This window comes from Chrysoperla carnea, chromosome 4, assembly GCF_905475395.1.
Source record: "Chrysoperla carnea chromosome 4, inChrCarn1.1, whole genome shotgun sequence".
Lineage (NCBI taxonomy): Eukaryota > Metazoa > Arthropoda > Insecta > Neuroptera > Chrysopidae > Chrysoperla > Chrysoperla carnea.
Window position 1 is genome coordinate 60,005,652 of NC_058340.1, and position 6,748 is coordinate 60,012,399.

Sequence of the window (6,748 nt, forward strand, 5' to 3'; positions counted from 1 at the left end):
ATTTTTAATAATGTCTTTCCATGGTAAGCCCCCACTCGCGTCAATCGTTTATTAATCTTAAGGTGCGTGATGAGCGATTTGCCGCACATTCTGCACATGCGTCAAATATTTTATATAGAAAATAAATATGCTTATTTATACGTATTATTATAACATAAATAAATTAAAAAAAGACGTACCTACATCAACGTTATCGGCATTTATGAAAACTTTTATTAAAATTAATTAAAAATTATTAATTATTACAAAAATTATCATTAAAATTAAAGTTAAAAAATGAGATTTCGTTATTTTTACAAATCATGTACTCCTATCGAGCAGACAAGAAACATTCGATCTACGGAAGTACAAGAAAAGGCCCGAAAATGTGCGAAGATTATACTATACTTATACTTTGAAAAAAAAGACCACAATTTCTAAAGGGCTTGAAAAAAAATATTTTTAAAACCTTTAGATTGGATGAAAAATTCTGAAAAAAATGCATAACACAAAAATAGATAAAATTATCAGATAGGAAAAATTTCAACCACATGTACCATTTGAAAAATAAAAGTTACTTATGTTTTAAATCGAGCGTGAGTAAAATGCTTAAAACGCGAGTGCTAGCGAGTTAACTTTGTGCATTTTCTAAGCAAGTGACAATGCAAAAAAAAGTTATCTTAAGAGGAATTTTGCTTAGTTTACGCAGCTTCTAAATGATGAATTTTTCGTACTAACCAAACTGTATGTTGCCAAAATGACTTTAAGTAACACCTTGTAGGTATATTATAACACACATACATATGTTATTCATAAAGGTTTGGGTGTATATAAATGTGTCAAGTTCTCTATGCATGTTCATATTATATTCGTTTGTTACAAGACTAAATGAAGGTTGAAATACTTCACTTTGATCAATTAAATCTGTTGAGTAGTGTCTTTTGTACAGACAGATTAGAAGAATCGTGTGTATATGTGTATCTGTTATACCTATCATTTGGTACAGCCTAGGTATATGATATAGGTACTTTACATTTATAATAATGATTATTATCAGATACCAAATCTCACACAGCTAATAATTGAATATATTATTAGATATTCTATAAGATTTTCTTGTATATACATACATATTGTATACGGATTTCACTGTTTTAGAACTACAATCGTTTATAAATTATGTTCTTTGATTTAATGATGTGTACAGAAAGTTATAAAAATATTAAGAGTAGATTCAAATAATTAGTGGAAAAGACGGAACGTGAGTGGTATGCCTATTGTAACCAAATCTTGAACTTGCTTTTATAACCTGGTCTTGGTACTGCTCTTTGTCGTACAATAAAACTCTTGCAACAAATTCAATTTTTACTTAATCAAATCATAAATGCAACTTAAGTAAAATTTTAGAAAAAACTTAGTAAATGAAATCTTCTCAAGACTCTTGCAAAAGTGAGAATATGGTCTTGGTACTGGATTTGGTTTTGAAATTAGTCTTGGTATTAAAAATCTTGCGACACTAAGAACAAAACGAATATTGATCATCTCTAGGTTTTGCGTCGTACAGTTTCATTTTTTCAAATGAAAGTATTTTATCGCCTTGTATCTATAGTTGAGGTGATCCCTTATCTTAAGTTGAGGAGATACCTTATATAAAATTATTTAATGCTGTTCTGAATCACATTTTTAGTTTACTCGATTGGCGTCGTTGTAGAATAAAGATCCATGGATTGATAATATCAACCCTTTAATTTGCGGATCTTGCTCGGTCAATTTTGAAGGTAGAAAATCGAACAAAATTCGAAAATGTGCAAAACTATTTCAGCTACAAATCTGTATTTGAATTTTTTGAAAATATTTGAAAAAAAGCTTTTATATTTAAATACCACCATTTTTCAGTTACGTAAAAATCATAATAGTAACACCACGAAATGTATTTTAAATGTTGTAAGAACAAATTTCTTGGTGTCAAATTATCAAATCAGCATGAATTTTTTTTCCAGTTTTTATTATAAAAAGACGAATTTATATTATTTTTAATATAAAGTTGATTGCAGAAATAGAGGATTTCGTGCGGACTTGAATTAGCAAAAAAAAAAAGATATTAAAATAGGCATATCTCGGTCAAAAGGTATACGTGTGATAACGCATTTACGTACTTGTGAGATTGGCCAACTCGTGCTACGCGCTCGTTGTACAAATTTTGCATTCGTACGTTAATAATGCTGTTATCCCACTTGTTTCGTAAATAACTATTAGTATATTCTGTTTTTAACGTAATTTAAAGATTTTCCAATATGATTGTAGTTACAAAATCCGCAGTTAATATATTATAATATTTTTGGAGCGTATATATTCATGTTCAAATCATATGGTATTTTTGGAACGAATATATTTTTGTCATATTAAAAATATTATTCTCCAAAATAAATTTAATACTATATATATTTTATGTAATAAAGCTAGTACATAAATTTAACAACTATTCAACATAGACACTAAAACACCATACAAGTATTATGTAATAAATCGTTTCACTATTGCTAATATTGAGAGAGAATATTTGCAATCAACTATTTGGACATGGTGAAGGTGGAGGTTGATGGACAACACAATATAATATAATGGAATGGGATTTATTGAAAAATACTAAAAGCTAAAGTTATCTTGAACTATTATAGTTAGTGACTCCTATTCAATAAATTGTGTATAGTGTATAGTGCTATGGAAAATATGAACAGAGTGAGAAGTAAGCAGATATACACTCATCTAAAATGTTACCTTTTTTATTATTGATATATGATTGGTTAAGAGATTCGATTATCGGCCAATGGATTTTATGACGATCTGTTTCATTAATGAATATCTAAAAATAACTTTTTTGTGAAATTTGCAGTAAAAATGCATGTTTTTGTTTTTGAAGTTGTCTTTATGCCCACAAAATAATGGTAAAACATCATTAAGAAAGGTTAAGTAGGTACGCCTAGCACCGGAAAGTTGTTTATTGCGTTTACTAGCGCGAGTTCTTGGAAAAAACACTACGAAAGTACCTTATTTTAAAGTTAATTTAAATTATATTTTTTTTAAATAATTTTTCATATTCTTTTAGTCATATATTGTAATTGCCAGACAGTTTTGTTATTTTTAAAACCACGTCAGCTATTGTTCTATTAATTGTATACCATCTTTAACAGTCGTGGCCCATTATTGGTCAGATTTGAGTCGGTTTAGATCTTCATGGACCCCGAATGTTAAAGTCGCTATATAAACTTTTGAACTTGTTTCTTTCTTTTCAGATATTATTTAACCCAGTCGGATTTTATATTTTTTTAATTATTTATTTTATTTTAAACTTTTTAGTGTCCTAACTTATTTATGTTTTATAAATCCCTTTTTAATATCCTTCATTTTTCATCCTTTCATTTTTTTTATTCCGCTCCAGAATTATTTTCAAACACCTATCTAAGAACACTTGGGTTTTTGAGACAAATATAATGGTACTTTAAATGTCATATTCAAATAGTTTAAAAATCGTTCGAAGCTAAACATATTGTCACTTATCTGAATATTCACTTATGCCCCACTTCGTATTCTGTCCATGTTAAATGAAAGAGATATCGACCACCTGGTTATAACCATAATATTGTACATTTTGATTCTACTGTACCTACCTACTATGTACAAGTTAAATTGCCAATTAGATGAAGCAATATTGGACACATTTATCTATGCTTAATGTTCATTTTATGATCATGTGATCTTTGAATTGCATTTTATTGATCAATCTATAGGGTGTCTTAAAATGATATGACAAATACTGAAATTAATTGAGTAGCACTAGTACTATAGTTCTCTTACAAACGAATATTGTAATGTATTTCTAGCGGTCGAAATTTTTTATGTTTTTTAATTTACAATCGATACTTTATAAGGAAACAAGTCAAACAAACAATTGACTGAGTTAATTACGCAATCATTTGTTTTTGTTTTTATCGTCATATCAGTAAAAAAAGAGAGCCCCTCTTAGAAAACACGTTCTATATAATTTGCGCCTGATTTGCGCACTCACGGGTAAACAGTGATGTTAACGAAACATTCTTTCAAACAAAAGTTGTTTATCTTTTTATAAAGAACATTTTTTACATTTAAAATTTTATTCTATCTTTAACGGTTTACAAGATGGGTCCTACGGACCACACACCCAATTGACCTATGTTGCTCATTTACGAACACGACAAATATATACTTATCTGTCACATGAATAACTCCTATCCGAAATAAAGTTAAACATTTGATAAAATTATACTCGCAAATTTGAATATAAATTTTTGATACACATTGTGTTTTTGGTATGAAATTTAAAATGTAACAAAATTGACTATACAGAGTATGTACTATGAACAAATGGCAGTTCGATGATTCACCATTATGTCTCTTTAGTGTTATTTTCATAAAATGTAAATGAATAGTGGTTTTTGATTCCATTGCATCATTTATACATGCTATAGTTTCAGAACATTTGGAATTGTTGGTATGGGTATGATGTAGTTTTCAATTGGTTCATACATGATGGGTTTATAAAGTTTTATAATAAATGTCTATTTTATTAACTTCGGTAATTATTATTTCCCAAAATATATTAGATTTATTCTTTTTTAAACTTTTTCATTTTAATTTAAAAGTAAATTTTCCGTATTTATACTTTTTACTATGTTGAATTCTTTATTCTAATAATTAATAAAATAAAGTACGAAAATTAAAACCCCGACTTTCTAATAAAATCGGGCTCTTAAAAATATGAAAACAAGAAAATATTTTCATATGAAATTATTATGTTTGGTAAAATTGTTATTACAGTCGTGGGACCTCTTTTGTGTCGTGTGGAAAACTGTATAATCTTATAGGTCTCTCGAATGACGATTTTACTGATCAAAACAATTTCAGATGAAAATATTTTCTTGTTTTCATGCTTTTCAGAGCACGATTTTATTAGAGAGTCGGGGTTCTAGTTTTCAAACTTTATTTTATTTTTGAACTATTTTGGGGTTTATAGTATTATGATAAAGTATTACATTATATATTCGAAAAGTGCTAATTACACCCTTTCATTTAATATCTAACACGGTATCGTTAAATTATATTTGTGTTAGTTCGCGACTTTATGTCCTCTAAAGGGCGCCGTAAATATTTAAATAAAGCTTAATATCTTTTTTCGTTTTTGAGTTATCAAGTTGACAGACGGGCGGATGAACGGACGGACAGCCGGAAATCGACTAATTAGGTGATTTTATGAATACCTATACCAAAATTTTGTTTATAGCATCAATATTTTTAGGCGTTACAAACTTGGGACTAAACTTAGTATACTTTGCATATTACATATATGCATGGTGTAAAAATTTACAGTTTTCTCTTTTTTCTTTTTAAATTAAAAAATGGAGTTAATACAAAAAATTTCAACATTTTCTACCATTCTCATTTATTTACTGATTTCCTCACACATATTTACACGTAAATCGATTGTAAAGCTTGTTTAGTATACATAATACGATGGCATACCCATTTCTCAATATCTTCAATACTAAGCGTTACACAAACAAGAAAAGTTTATGCACTATATGTAAATACGTTTGTACAGATCCGAGGAAAAAAATTGAACCAAATTATTTGAGAAAAAAGCATTCCGAAGCTTTTAGTGTGTGCAGAAAGAAAATATCATTGGTAAATTCCAGATATTTATACCATGCACATGAAATATGCAAGGTAAACTAAGTTTAGTCCCAAGTTATAGTAACGCTTAAAAACATTGATTCTACGAACAAAATTTTGGTATAGGTGTTCATAAAATCACCTAATTAGTCCATTTCCGGTTGTCTGTCCCTCTGTCTGTCAACACGATAACTCAAAAATGAAAAGATGAAATTTCGATTTCGAAGATGAAATATAGCGTTCCCAGGATATAAAAAGTGAGATCGAGTTCGTAAACGAGCAACATAGCTCAATTGGGTATTGGGTCCGTAGGAGGGCCCATTTAGTAAACTGTAAGAGATAGAACAAAGGTTCAAGGTTTTTAGAACCTTTTTCTCAAGAAGACTCAATTAATTTACACAGTAATGATAAAACAGTAATGATATTGTAACTCATGAGGTATTTATTCTATTCAAATTCTTGTTCGAAAACAAACCAATTTTATTTCTTTAAATCTCTTAAAGGAGATAGTTCTCAAAGAAACTATTTGTATGAGAAAACATCATTCATATCGGTTTATCACAATTAAAACAAAAACATTATATACGTAGCCAGATAGAAATTTAAGGATTTGCTCGTTAACTGTTGCTAAACTTGGTTCAATTTTTTTGCTTTCGATTTTTTTATCCAAACAATACTGATTGAAATATCGATATACAATATATATACTAATATATACATTTGTGTTGATATCCCATTAGGTTGAAGGAAATTACGTCATTTACCCGGAAATAATCCCTAGAGATATAATGACAAACATTCACAAGTGAGAGATGTACAAAAGCAAAGTTTAGTTAGATGTGTATATATATGGATGTGTATATACCATTGTTTGTACAGTATATAATGTACAATACTTACTTTTGTTTTTGGTGAAAATCTATAGTATTTTTCAAAATAACCAACAAATTCTTACCGTACGGGAGATTTTATTACCCGTTACAGATATAGTACTCAATTCTGTTTTACACTAAGATCAGAGGGAAAGGGTTGCAAGAGGGGGCAATGCACAATACTGTTTCCA